General features: G+C 44.7%; 1 protein-coding gene across 1 annotated transcript in view; it reads right to left on the bottom strand.

The window, feature by feature from the left end:
* flrt2 (fibronectin leucine rich transmembrane protein 2) overlaps positions 1-14,859 on the bottom strand; it is a 56,388-nt gene extending 41,529 nt beyond the window's left edge. The window contains exon 1 of the mRNA XM_040160691.2: positions 14,360-14,859. The gene's annotated coding sequence lies outside the window, so the exon portion shown is untranslated. The remainder of the gene's footprint in view (positions 1-14,359) is intronic.
* Positions 14,860-15,276: the final 417 nt, after the last annotated feature.

Genomic DNA, 15,276 nt, shown 5'->3' with positions numbered 1-15,276 from the left:
AGTGCTCGGCCCCTTTGTGGCTGTGGTGGGGGTGAAGCAGAGCAAACGATGCCTTTCTGGACACCACATGGGCCTTCCTCAATGAGACTTTTTGACAGAACTCAATTTCACAAACCATAGGTACTTGTCTCTCCATCTTCTCTCTTTGTCCTGTCTTGCTTTTCCCTTGCAGATCACCCACTTCCCCTCCACTGTAATTAGACTGCTTCCCTCATGCCAACAATAAGCCTAGGTTCTTCTTGATCTTGGCCTGCTGCACATATATGGAGCAGTCCAAATATACCCCATGTAGAAAATGCAGCTCCAGCTTTTGAGTAGAACCAAGAAGTGCTGCATTACTCACCCTCTGCATGTCACGTAACTGAACAAAGAGTACAGTTCTGTGTGGAGGCATGGTGTTAATAGTATTTTTGCCCCGACATGCAATCACTGCTGGGAAAGTCTAAAACCTCTGTCACAGTCAGAAGCTCCAACTGTTCTGCCGTTTTTACTTCAATCCTAAAAGTCACAAGATCCTGTTGTTTTCAGAAATCCACTAGCAGCTTGCGGAATATTGCAGTTTCAAACAACACATGTATTGTATTTTTACCCCTCGTGTGAGCTGTTCGCGCAGCTCATTATTGTGTTTAATGAGGACTATTTTCACTTGCGCCAGAACTTTTACGACACAAGTACTATAGTTTCAGTACTTCCAGTGAGGGGGTAAAACCAAAACTTATTTGCTTTATTGAAGCCCAGTAATTGTGATACATGAAGTCGGGTTGAGACATAATATTGTCTTACATAAAAACATTGTTTTTATAAAGATATAAAAATTGTGTGACTGTGAATCAAGGCTCAAATTAGACATCTATTGCAACAATATCACTTTTTGAGCAGGAGGCTGGTTTCTGAGAGGTAGGTAAACCGATTTTAGCTGAGGTCCACACAGTGGTTTGCTTCCGTTGGTCACTCGATATCGAAATAAATTATATGTCATACTAATGTCCAAATTTATCCCTTGGATGCACAATAGAAAAGCAGATAAAAAAAAAGTCAACTTCTGCTAAAGTGCCGTTTTCAGTTGTGGAAGAGCATCCAAATAGAACCCTAGAAATCAGATGCACAGTTTCATACCCAATGTGAAGAAGTCATTAGGTGGTGCGTTTAGGTGGTGAATTTCACCATGGCAACAACTCGCTCACAGAAATTTTGCTTTTCTGTTTTAACATATGAAGACTTCAGATGGAGCCGAATCCAGGCCAATCATTTAAAGAAGAAAAAATGGACCTGAAAGCTAGAGTTTTTGGTCTTTGACATTGTACTTCATACAGTACCTACTGTTGTATCCTTCAGAGTGTATAGCACATTTCTTGTCAGCTCTAATATTAAATGGAATTTACTGTCAGCATTCTGCAGCGGGTGTCTGGTGTTGTTTCTTTAAGATCATGCGTTTATTTTTTTTTAAACATTTTTCCATAAGTATGGTTCCATTATAATTAAATTCAGGGACATGCTGCTGAGATTTAATACTGCTATGCGAGGCAATGAATAAATAAATGAATAGAGGAAAAGTCTAGCTGATTTGGGTTTAAGTGCATTTCCAATGGAGTTCTCCTCCATAGTCATTTAGGGGTCTTATGAAAGCAACTCTTCACCCCCCTAATGCCCACAGTGCTAAGGGGAAAAACTCTCCAAACTTTCATTCTCCCTTGAAACAGTTTATTGATCTATACAGCCAGGTCAATAAATAATACATATGTCCCCACGTCCCCCCCTCCCCCGCTTAGGTCACAGGCTCCCTTCTCTGTGTACGATCCAATTGCAGCCCGGCGGAGGTGATCCTTCCTCGGGGTCCGCTCAGATGGAGGCCGCCCGGCCGTTTACACAGTGCTGCGGGAATGAAGGATTTCTAATGACTGTGCACCCTGAAAGTCTTCCATCGGTGCCCAAGGCCTCTTGCCAAGGACCCTCTGACTCGACACAACTACTCATCAAACGGTCCCTTAATGCCGCAGCGTAGGCAAAGTGTTGGGGGAGGAGAGGGGAAGGGGGGGGCGGCTCAGGATGTAGGAAGCCCGGCCACGAGTGTTAGCAGATGGAGTCGGACTGATTTTATGCTTTCTGTGCCTCCTCTTACATTCATCTCATCCCCCTGAAAAGTCTTGACTGATTCTTCCCTTTAGAATGAATGTACTTAATGCAACGTGATTATATGATGTCACTAGTGGGCGGAGTTAGTCAACCGAAAAGAAATAAATACAGTAGTATACCGCAACTTTAAACAGTAGTGTGCTGTAAAAAATATTTTCTTCCAAGACGTCAACTTTTGCTATATTTAACAGTATTAAACTATATTTGTGATTAACAGTATGTTACTGTTAAAAATGTCCTCGTAATTTCACATTAGTTTGCAGTTCCTAATAACTTTAGTTTCTTTTGATGTTATGTCAGTAAAAAGTTTAGCTTTAGCTGTGCATTCTTGGGTTCATTTCTACATATTTATGCTGTATAATTGAATAGTTACATTTTTTTTCAGTTCCACCTTTTTGTCACAATATGAAATTATTATGTTGATATATCTTCCACTATCCTCTGTCTTCAACCATAACTCCTTTTCATTTAAAGCGACACTGACTTCAGTCGGTGCTCAAAAACAAACAGAAATTGCTGCCTCCCTCTTATTTTCAAATGTTATATCTGAACATTTTTGTTAGCAAATACGTTTGCTTAAATTATTATTTTCCTTCTCTTCATCGTCTGAAGGTCTGCGGTTAGGGCTGCAATCATCTTCCTTTAAAATGTCAGAATTTTTTTTTTTTAAATGTCAGTTAGAATTTCCCTGAGCCCAATGTGACCAATAGCTCTTTCTTTCCAACCCACAGCTCAAACAACAAACAGCAATTTCACTTAATCATAACACGAGCCGGCAATACATTTGAGTAATACATGTGTGTTGCCTTTTTGCATAAAATATGGCTAGAATGATTACTTATTTTTAGTTTAGTCTCCATTAGCGTTTGTTTGTTTGAGCTCCTACTTGCTGTTGTTGACAGAGGAACACTTGTAAGTGTAAATGCACCAGAACCTTCATGTCATGCGCTGTTTACATCAGAGAATGCACCAGAAAGTTCCTGTTCTATTCAAAACAGAGCAGCAAATGACCAGCAAATGTCAGCTATTATTACTTTTACATTAAGCGACTCCGAGGGCTCAGCGACGCCACTCTGAGGGTCTGACGGAGTCGGTGGATCCGAAGCGGCAAAAGAAATGAGGGAGATTTACAAAAAGGTCAGCGCCGCTGTGTGTTTCCTTTAACCCGCATCAATCTTCAAACTGGTTACACTTGCAGACTTATTACTCTCCCCACAGAGGAAATGGGTTTAAAGTCACACGGCAAGGCCACGGACCCCATCCACGCGTCCCTGAAGGAGCGTTAGGTATTAGGATGGGGGGGGGGGGGGCACTCGACCCCTATTGTCTTTGTGTTTGGTCACATCTTCCTACGAAGCCGTTTCTGAATCCCACTTCCTGCAGCACGCGAGAGTGTCAAAGACAAAACATCGACACCAGCGGAAACACACGCCGAGACAGAATGTCATCGCAAAGCAGGTTCGTCACCTCCATCAAGAATGCTTTCAGGAAGGGAGTGAACACACACACACACACACACAGACACACACAGACAGACACACTCCCACACGGCTACATTTCTATTCATCATCCCAGCATACAAAGACGTGCGCGTCTCAGCGGCGTTCTTCCCATGACAGTCGGCCTCCTTTGACATTTAAGCAAATCAAAACAAATTCCACTCATGAGTGCATTTTCAATACACACACACACGCGCACACACACACGGGTGTAAAACTACACTGCGCTGACTAACCCCAGTGTAAAAACTCCCTTGATATTATGTGCGTGGCGAACAGAGCGGAACAATACTCGCACAGCGACTGGCTGCTTGTGTTTGTGCCTCCAAATGAGTCCATTTTGTCGGGAATAACGACGCGGCTTTAAAGCGTTTATTGGCTGATTTAAAAGGGGGCCGCTGTGAAGTACTCCACGAGCCCGCAGGAATTGAATGTTTGTATTCCTCGCCCGGAGCTCTGCTTTTCAGAGAAACGGCCTCACTGTTAACTTCCACGCGTCCGGGCCCATTTACGTGAGCGGTCCCGGCTGTATCCTTCCCTCAAAGCTGTGTTCCGGGCCCTCGCGCCCCCCCCCCCCCGTTTCTCGCTTTGCTCCACGCCACGTGCGACAACGGAGACTGATTATAAATAGCCGAGGGCAGAGGGTGCGCCATGTCACCACAAGCTATCGCTGCGCTTTGATGCGTTGGTGAGCCTAAATGCCCCCGGAGACCTCGCCTGGGGGGGGGGGGTCAACTAATGGGACCACTGCCATCCTCCTGCTTCGCTTCAAAGAATTATTTTCGCTTTTCGTTACAATAACTACAGCACTCACAACCCCAGATAGGGGGACGAGTAAGCGGCCCGCATATCCGCAGCCAACACAAACAGACCCACACAGACTCACACAGACTCACACAGACTCACACCTTGGAATCTCTCTGTTTGCCTCTAATAAATTGCAGGAGGAAGCAATTGCGTTGCTGATGTGCTGAAGGGGTTGAAATTGAAACCCATGCGGGGACGGTGGCGCGCTCTCAAAGAGAACAGCACCACACAGGCCCGACTGAAGAAATGGAAACAATGTACAATAGCCGAATCTCTTTCCCGCACACACACACACACACACACACACACACGCAGAGAGAATGTTTCAAAGCCCAAAACACGCCTTGACGTTAAGGTGTCGAGTCGCCACCTCGCCGCATTTTCCCACAATAAAATGTAGAAATACTATTGACAACAGCAGCAGCGCAAACATCTATTCTACCAATTACGAAGGGAAAGAAAACAGCTTTCAGAGATATGGAAGTCGACTGCAGCACAAAACAGCCACAGGAAAGTCCTTCAATATTGAAATATATATATATATATATATATATATACACAAACACACACAAATAAATAGATATACAGTATATATAGATATATGTCTCTATATATACACACACACACGTCATTCATGTCCTCCTGCTATGTGACCCGGGGAAAGCGGTGCACCAAAGCGGCCCCCAGCCCCTCACCTCCCCTCTGTTGCTGCTGCGTCTGAGCCCAGCGGAATGGCGGTGAGGCCCGGTGGTTCTGCCCGCAGGCGGCAATCTGTGACGTTCATCAGTCCATGACGGAGGAGCACACATGGTCCTTGCAGCGCCGGGGCCCGGACATTACTGGAGAGAGGCTGGCCCGAAGTGGAAACGCGGGGCGGCCCTAACGAGAGTCCAACCCGCACCAACGCAGACTGGGTCAAAACACACGCTATGAATACGGACTTCTTCTTGAAGGTTGAAGCCCTAAGTCTTGTTTTTCTTACATTCCTTCGACCTGCCTAACGGCCTCCGCTCCATCTTGAGAAAAGACAGACATCAGCTGAAATGACAAATTACATTCGATTGCAGTGATGTAGAGTCAGCGTGGACAACTGATTTGAAATGAATAATATATCTGGTGATGTCTTGTTTTTCCAAGGGTTTGCATGGAAAAAAAAGCCCATCTGACAAGAAAAGCACCAGTGAAGGTCTGTTTTAAAAAGCGAGCGGGATCGGCGGGGCTTTGTTCCTCTATCAGATAACCGCTGCCTATTTCATTGGGTGACAGACAAATAAAGAATAGCAAGAAGGCCAGTGCGCAGACAGACACCGGTCTAAAAGCCTCCCTGAGTCATGCTTCAGTGTCAGGTTGGACTCTAATCTCCTCCAGATGCCCCCGCCTGCACCACCGCAGGACACGAACACACCACCCGCCCTTGATAACGTAATTGATTTGCACGTTCCTCCTTTAGTTGCTTTGACTCGCATCTATGTATTTACTCATAAATGCTCTCTGTTTGGGTTCTGATCTCCTCTGTTTCCAGTCTTGATCAAAACAGTATCTCCTTCCAGTCCTTGCGCCCCCCCCCATTGCCTGGCTGCTCCTGACGGATGGGAAGAACAAGGGAAATATATGCATAACCCTCCGCTGACATGCCGCCTCGTTTGATGTGGGATTCTCAAACAGACGCCCCGTCTCTCCGACGTTATTGGGGATATTAAAGTTCTGTCTCTCTGACTTCTTAATGCAAACACACACACACACACACACGCCAACATTTGCAAGAGCCAATCCCATTTCCTGTCTGAGAAACCAGCCTCACAGCTCCCCTCTGTTATTTAGAAAGTAAATAAAAAGTCAGTCGGGGAACCTGACAGCAGACGGAGGCTTGCTGGTGCAGTTGATTGTATTCATTCATTATATTAATGAACGTCAATGTCAAGATCTTGTCAAATGTTTTTACTAATTTAGTTCCACGATAATATAGCATTTATTTGTACCCAGAGAGAAAAGATGAAAGGCCTCATATTTGAGGAGCTGAATCTGGGAATATTTTGTATTTTGGTTTAAGGCCTTTAAATTGAATGAAGTTTGACGCTGTGGGGAAGTCGCTTATTTGCTACCTTCCATAAAGTTGGATGAAGACAGACGTGATGTGTTCATTAGCACCTGCTCACTGTTTTCTCAACCTGGGCCAATATCACATATATAATGATTGGACTGGTTTGGCAACGTGGTCTCCAAAACCTGTTGGTAAAAATGTGTACGAAAATCTTGAACATACAAATTGGTAACAATACATAGGAACTGGCGGCGGTTAACCACGGCCCTTCAGTGAACAACATGGCGGACCATGTTGGATTCTTGAGTGAACGTCTCTCCGCCATGTTGGATGTTTTGAGGGGGTTAGGGTTAGTATTCTATTCTTACAATTTAACATTGATTTCTCGTTAAAAATGCAATCATAACACGTTTATTTTACATGGTTAGACTTCGCGAAGTGGGTTTACGGGGCGCAGGTCCCCCTTCACTCTGAATAGGGTGACGTCATCAGTTGCCGTCCGTATTTATTTAGTATGTATCACTACGAATTTGTATGTTCAAGATTTTCGTACACATTTTCACGAACAGGTTTTGGAGATCAGGCTGCACAGGCGCTAAACTGGAGCGTTTCAAACTGAATATTCACACACAAGAAGAGAAAATGATTTGATAACGGGGGGTCTTTTGAAAATGAAATTGTGTGAACCTGTTAAGGTGGAAGGTGGTAGGAGTCTTAAAATGAGCAGATATGTCTCCTTCAAGGACACACCTCATGTCCATCTCTACAGACCGACTTCACACCCCCGACTGCTTGATGGATGTCAAAGGATCGGTCCTCGTAAAACTAAATTGTAAATACTTATAAAGAAAATGTACAAGCCAATTGCATCTCTGGAGTTGAGTCAAACTTGTAAACACGTGGAGGAGGAGGAGGAGGAGGAAGAAAAAGAAGAGATAAGCAGGTCTTGAGTTATGTAGGCCAGTCAAAAGGAGGCGTGTTCGGGGTCTCGATCCAGGCCGGGTCTGTGAGAAACTCACGTGAAAGTGGAATGTGGCTTAGCTGGATGCTCGCCAGAGGCTGTTATGAGTCACGAAAGCTTATTTTTCTTAAAACATAGTGAAAAATGTACGCCACCTGGGAGAGATCAGTTCTCCCCCTTTCAATCCACCCCAGGTTATTTGAACAATTAGGTTCGGAAACATGTGACCGAATCTCGTGGAACGGCAGAGGTCCTCCTTTCTTTGCTGTTTTTTTACAGAGAACTTTTTTGACAAAAAGTTCAACAAAAAAAAATAAGGTGATGTTTGTCTTGTGCTGCATTATTGGACAAACAATTACCCAGCAATAACGGAGGCTTTTCAGAGGGGATCACTCGGCGGGCAGCTGACAGCAGGGGCCAACTCAGCAAGCAACATGCAAAATAGGAAAATAATTGTGTAGGGAGGCAGGAGAGAGGATCATCCATGCAGCGCAGCAACAACCAATAAACAAGGAAAAGAAGACAACACATAGGACTGTGTCTGTCTCCAGGCAAAGGCAACGCAGACAAATGAAAGAGGCGGACACGTCAAACTAAGCCTTTCTGGTCAGACTGAGGGCGGCAGGAAGCACCTTCCGCACTGAATGAGTGCTACTAAAGCGGTGCATAGAAACACAATGATCCCATTTGTCACCATATGAAAGGGTTTGTTCATGTCATGGTATCAGGCAGTGAGAAAGTTCTTCACACGGAGGAAGTCCAGGGAGCCGCGTCATGCCTGCGTGCTGTTTGGTCTGGAAGCGGGATGCCGGTGTTTTGTGTTGACTAGACTGGATACTTGATCCTGCCCGCATCACCAGTCACAAGTTGGGGTATTGCAACAACGGAATGAAAGATGATGTCACAGTGCGTTGTGAAAGGCCAAGCGGCAGGAGGGAGGGAAGAAAGGAGTTGGAGACGCAGAGGAATGGAGAATGCGTTGAGACTGGCAGCCTAAATGAGATTCATGGCAAATCCGCATTGGTGTCTGATTGCTTTCATCGAGTATGCTCGGCAAGAAACACCTCAAAGTCGTGTTGTGGGAGTTTGTATTCTGGCTGAAATGTAATTTGAAAAGACAGAATAGCCTCAATGTTCATGCGTCTGAGTGTCCTTTACGTCAGTCGGGGAGCGTAATGCACAACACAGACTCACCTGCCCACCGGAACAAGCAGCGACATAGATATTTGTTAAAGTATGTAGCAACACGTCTTATTAGCAAGTAAAGAACCTGAATGTACTAGTCTTAGAAAGTAAATGATATATTATTACTAATAGATTGTCGGCTAACTCTTTACAGCAGTTCCTAACCTAGGAACCCCCCCCCCCCCCCACTTCAAGGATCGGTGTGGGATCATTAAGAGTAAATACATATATTCCTCCCCTCTGAACAGATATCTGCATATGAATATAGAATCTGTCAGAAGGTTTTGTTGTGTCTGAGTGTAGTCCGTGTAACATGCTGACCAGAGATGGAACACTTGCTAAAATGCCACTATTGTCTGATGATGATTCAGCCGGTAAAAAGCTTTTGCATTTGCATTCCTATGCAGAAATGTCTTTTTGATGTCTTGGATCGGTTATCCGCTGAATTATGTACTACTGCTCCGATACGCTGACGGGACAATGAGTTCACAAACTGACAAGCACTGTAAAAATATAGACATTTTCTCCGTTATTTCAAAGGAAGTTACTCTCTGAAACACAAGGGGCCAAAAACGACTTTATATTTCCCATAAATTAATGATTTGTAATCAAGTGTACTATTCCACTGCGAATGAAGTATAAGCTCATGTAAGAGTACACAACGCGGTTGTTTCTTACCGCTTCTGCTGCCACATGAAGCGTGGCTGCACATCTACTCCCTTTGTTCCTGAAAATGCTCCACGAGTCACACTGAGTGAAGCATCGTCGTTGCCACAGAAACTGAATGTCGATGCCTGAACGCAATCTGCAACATCGCATGTAAATGACAAAAAAGGAGTTGCGCAACAGGGATTAGATTTAAGAGACAAATTGAGTTTTAATGAGGTGAGAACATGAGATGTAAGATAACGGGGGGGGGAGTGAAGGGTGGGGGAGGGGGCTGGTTTGGGCCCGGAATGCCTCCTTAAAGTCGAGTGTTGTTGGAGGCGAACCTGGCTGGACGCTGTACGCCTGCTGCCAGCTGCTCGGCCTTTCATTCGCCACCGCGTCTCTGGCCGCTTTCACAGGGCTCCAAAGCAAACAAGAAGGGTCCCCCTTACAGGCCGTAAAACGTGTGTGTTGGCCCCCGCCAGCCGCCGCAGCGCTCTGCTCCACTAACTGGGAGGGCGGTTTTGAAATAAAATATCACGCTGATGCAAAATTTCAAAGTGATTTTCAATTACGTTGAGAATTCTCTTTTATTAGTAGTTGTGAAAGGACACTTCATTCCATTTAGTCATTTGCAAAGTAGAAGTAAGGAAAGCTGACTGGCTTTGCAAAATGATGATAACTTAAGGTTACAAACGGCTCCATGTGAGTAGAACATCACCACGCCGACTTCCATCTTATCATCTTCTGTAATTTGTTTATAGCCTAACATTGTCTTCTTACTTCTGCAAGTTCAAATTTCAATAACCTTAAAAGTGGTGTTTATCAGTGAAGATGATCTTACTGAACAAAACAAGTATTTGCTGCAATAATCCAATGAAAAAGTCCCTTTATGTGGATTGCAGCAGTGTGTACTGGTAAATCATTTAGAATAAAACGGGTTCAGGGGAGATCAGGGAAAGGTTGCTGTGTTTCTGTGTGGCTGCTGATTGCTGCTGGAATGTGGCTGCTGCTCTTCCCGGCTCACTGAGCCCAGTCGGTCCAGACTCACAGCTGCGTGGAGAAGAGTCCCTGAGACTGCAGACTCTGCACTCGTTTCAAGTGAGAGGAGCGAAGGGGCTTTAAAGGAGAGCATTGCCGCTCAGGGTGAAGGGGTCTTAAAAAATGACAAATCCAGAGAGGAAGTGGAAACAGTGATTTGGGGCTTTCTCAGAGGACTCAATTGCACAGTTAAAAAAAATAAAAAAATGAATTAACACCTATGATGCTGAAATACAAAATGTGAAAAAAAGGTAAATATTTGTAAGGCTGTATTAGTGTAACAAATTGTGGAATGACATTTTTACTACATTTTAGAAATGTTCTGCATTTTTTTTCTAGAAAACAGTACATTTTTGTCTATCTATGTTTGGCCCAAAATTAACAAATCTTTTAGGTTGATTTAAATAATATATGGTATTATATTTATACAGGTTCTGAATGTGAATGTGTTTTCGAAGAAGACAACATTTACGGAGCAAATTACTATGAAAAGAAAAACAATCACCAGCAAGAGTATTTTACAAACGCATGTCTCTCCACCACTGCAGCCGTGCCAGAAGACCCCAAACAGTAACAAGCTCGAGGCTTAAAGGGTTGTTACAAATCTGTAATGCATCCATCAAATGTAGGGATTTACAAACACACACACACACACAACCCCAGACCTAATTGTGTTGGCTGTGCCAGACACCAGACACTTCCAGAAAAGTTGTTTTTCGCCAATAAGCAACGCTGTAAATGGTACAATTAATCAAGCAAGACATGCAAATGAGACCAGCTCACAGTAGCTGCTTTACACGCTGTTAACTGAGTAACTGCACAATTATGATGGATATTTTCAACTATTTGGTAGATGTTTTTATAACTAATGTGAAAAACAGTCATGTTTCATTGTTTCTCAAAGTTAATTTTTGTAAAAAGTTTGATTTTTCTCTCTCATAAAATTATGATTTTTGGGATTTAGCTGATTCACTGAAATGTGCTTATTTGATGTATTATGTAGGTGAGGTTTCTGTTCACAGCTAATGCTTAGTTTATACTCGCAGTAGTCAAGCCGGCACAAGAGTGGTTACCGTGGGTGGCGCTGAATGGCTTCATTCCACCTCCAGACATAAGCGACCTGAAGCGAGGTCGCTCAGCAGCTCCACGTTTTCCTACTCACGTGTCTGAACCGGTGAATATAATCTGATAATGACTGGACTCCAAATGTCCCGGTATTATCCTTAGAACATATACACTGGCAGCACTCCTTCTGAACTATTGACTGTGTTTATTTTGGAGGGATCTAAGCACTATTGGCAGAACGTAGGTTGACGTGCAGATGTATATATAAATATAGGGTCCTTTCTTTATAGACACTTAACTCCAATTAACCTTCATTCTCCTATGCGCCTGTAATCACATTATCCTCTGGCATTTTCTGTCTATTTTTCTTTCGTCCAAGAGAGGCCGCGTCCTCCTGCTATGGGCAGAGAACGGCAAGGCAGTGCAAGAACAAGCTTCTACTTGTGCTGGTTCTCCCAGTCTATGCTGCACTTTCCCTGAATCCCCCCCCACCTCGGATCTTTCTCAATGCCTTCGTCGTACTTTCTTTTTTAGGCCTCTCTCTCTCTCTCGCTCCTTTGCAGCATATCTGAGCCATGCCCTGATGTCCAGTATCAGACAACGTCCCATTCATGACGTCAGCTGACCCCATAGGCCTGCAGGACTAAAGTACTGCAGTAGGTCTATAGGACTTTAGGCCTGCAGGACTAAATAGTCATACAGTCCTTCTACTATAGTAGGACTATAGGAAAGTAAAAAAGAAAAACTACCCGCGAGCAAGTAGATAAAAAAAATCCTGAGCGACTTCTGCTCACACGAGAGGGACCTTTGCTTGCCACTGTTGTGATTTGCGCAAGCATGGACCTCATTTTAGCTCTTGAATTTCAAATTGATTTGCCTTCATAAATAACGCTTTCTCTTAAGTAACATTTGATACTTTTAACGATCTGATCCAATCTGGACCGATGTGAAGCTTCAGTAAAGTTACTGTCACATTAACCAGCAGGTTACCGTCATTAATAAGCGGACTGCAGATCATCCCACACCAACCAGTTATGGTGTGCTCACACAATTTTATACAATACAACGTCTATGCAAAGACGCGCTGAGACTGGAGCGACGCAAATTTCCAACTGCACAAGTCGCAAAAATTTGCATCAAACAGCCGAATGCAACAAATACAAAAGTTGACATTATTCAACTTTGCCAACAAACTGGCGTGACGCTGCGGTGAGATAGCCTATCAGCATTGAGATGCTGACGTCCTGCAGAAAGTTGCCAATTCAGAAAAAATGAATAGTAAATGAACAGTAACGTTCGCTGCGTGCGTGTGTAACCCGAGCTGTCCAATACATCCGCGTACCTAGCGTTATGTAGCGACCGGTCCAGGAGAGACAGGATACAGCCTCCAACAACATCCCATCGCTGCACTGGATACAGCACAATACAGTGTAGCGTGATCGTCTGGTTTAACAATACACGGCTACTCGTCATCAAGTAAATATGCAGGATGTTTGCTCAATCATATTGTGTGGGTGTCTCTTAAAAGGGCCGTTTGGATGTGCTTGAGCACACGGTGTCTTGCTATGGGACGGTTCCCTCGGCAGGGAAGTACGATGTGAAGGCGGCGAAGTCATGGCAAAGTCATGCAAACCCAGATCCTGCAGAAGTTGGTGAAATGTACGGAGACGTCTTTGGCTACAGATGCTATTTTGTACCAAAACGCGACGGTGGTGTTTGGTGTTTCTCATGTGAGTAGCCCCCTCTCCGCCAAGTCGCTAATGACGCGATTCACGAGAATCGGCCAGAAATGGTCCGCCAAGAGTATGCGGTGCGTTGGGACGTTTGAGGCGACGCGAAACATTCACGTTTGCTGTTGCCGCACCATTAGTTGTTAAAGTAATACTTTGCCATAGAGAATGCTGCGTCGGCGTAAACCTTCATTGAACTGTAGAAGCTTGATGAGTCACTTTGCACATTTGGGAATGGAATCAAATCTGCAACCATGTTCTTCGCAAGAAGCTGTTGGAAAAAAAGATCAGCTAAAACCCCCAGAAAATACAGAGTATTTGTGATCATCTGTTCTTGTTAGGTAGTGATGTGTACTCATTAATCAGTCCTAGTGTGGGATCTGGGGTGCTGGTGTGGTGTGGTGAGTAATATGTGTCAAAAAACCAAACGTGTCAATTTAAAGCTCCTGATCATAGAGATCCTTCACAGCCATTCAAATAATGAGACTGCAGCAAAGGGTGTTAGAGATATTGGTTTTGGTTTAACCTCCAAAATTCTCAAAGTCAATGCTGGAAACACTCAGTTATTCTACATATTATTTCTGCTGTAAAAGATACTTGAGAATTTGATCTGGACTTTTCACCATTCTGAAGTTTTTAAAACAGTGCACTATTATATTATTCATTTTTAAATGATAAAGTGTACTCAACCTTTCGTTTCGTGCCTCCTGTAGGCCACCCATTAAAATCCTCACGCTGTTTAAAGCTCTGCCTCAGAGGGATTTGTCAACCCAAGGGTTGACAAGACAAGTGCACAAGGTCAGAGAGAGACACAGCGAACAACAGGCAGTAAACTAGAAAGAAACACGGCGCCCATGAATAATGCATCGCTAAAAGGTTTATCTAATGGCGCTCTTTAAACTTTTACAAGTTGATCTTCACTTCCAGCTGGAGATGCTATTGGTTTGAAAGTTCCCTTTTTTCCCAACTGACTGCAGTCGTCCTCCAAACTCAGCTTGAGAGAGATACTGATTGGTTTAATTATGTTTGCGGTGATTATGCGTCTTAATGGTACTCATCACAATACGAGATGTGAATTAGAATGATTTTGTGATGAAATTTGATCTACAGCATTGAAAAAAAAACTTCTTTTTATTTTTCTACTGCAGTTCTTCTTTTTTTTACCGACACATTTTAACACACAAACAATGTACACACACACACACACACACACACTGGCAGACGATTTAAAAAAAGAAGGGACACTGACCGTCTTTGGGCGCCCGGTGGTCATGGCGGGGTCGGAGCAGAGCGGAGACAGAGAGCGCGACCTCTCAGCATTACACTCCCATCCCGGCCCGGCTCCCGCACACAAAGACGACATCAACGGGGCTCGTTAACTCGAAAGCGCCGGCGGAGGGCGGCGAGGGCGGCGGAGCGTGTCGAGAGGAAACTGCTGGCAGCAAACAATCAGGCCGACCCGAGAGGAAAACGAGACAGACAAAAGCAGAGCCGAGTCCAAGACGCCAGCAGTTTCTTCTTCCTCTTCCTCCTCGCGCTCTCTGGCGTAACTTAACCCCCCCGAGGAGAGTCGGCACGCAGACACACAGAACCAGTTCCAGACCCGTCTCCCCCCACCTTCCCTCCCTTTTCGGTATCATTTAACTCTGGATTCGGCGGGCCGGGGGATGAGCTCACGGAGGGGGCTCGGGTTTCAGCCCCTCCGCGGGAATGCGGGGGCGGCCACGCGGAGATGCAGAGGTGCCGGGAAGGTCAAAGGCCAGCGGGGTGGTGTGGTGGAACAGAGAGGAGAGGAGTGTCTGTCATCTAGGGGAGTTCCAGTGGAGGGATATCTGAGGGGCCTGGAGTGCCGAGAACAAAACAGGAGTCACAGGGGTCATGGGTCACGGATGTCTCAGGGCCGGGACACATTTGACAGCTCTGGAGGCGATGGGTTTGAGGACACACACACACACACAACCTCTCCTAAGTGCCAGATTTATTGCTCACTTAGAGAGCAGTGTGTTTTCCTCTGGGAGAAAAGCTTTTTCACATTTTAGCAGTCAGAGGGTTCATGGCTGCACAGGGTGAACACAATCACAGGCATACTAATACTGTATTTGCATGGAGCCCATTTAGCACAGAGGTAGTAGCGGCTTTGCCTTGATGATACAACTGCAGGGAAAT

The sequence above is a fragment of the Gasterosteus aculeatus genome, chromosome 18 (genome assembly GCF_964276395.1).
Source record: "Gasterosteus aculeatus chromosome 18, fGasAcu3.hap1.1, whole genome shotgun sequence".
NCBI lineage: Eukaryota > Metazoa > Chordata > Actinopteri > Perciformes > Gasterosteidae > Gasterosteus > Gasterosteus aculeatus.
Note: the sequence above shows the minus strand (reverse complement) of the source record. Positions and strands in the feature narration are given on the sequence as shown.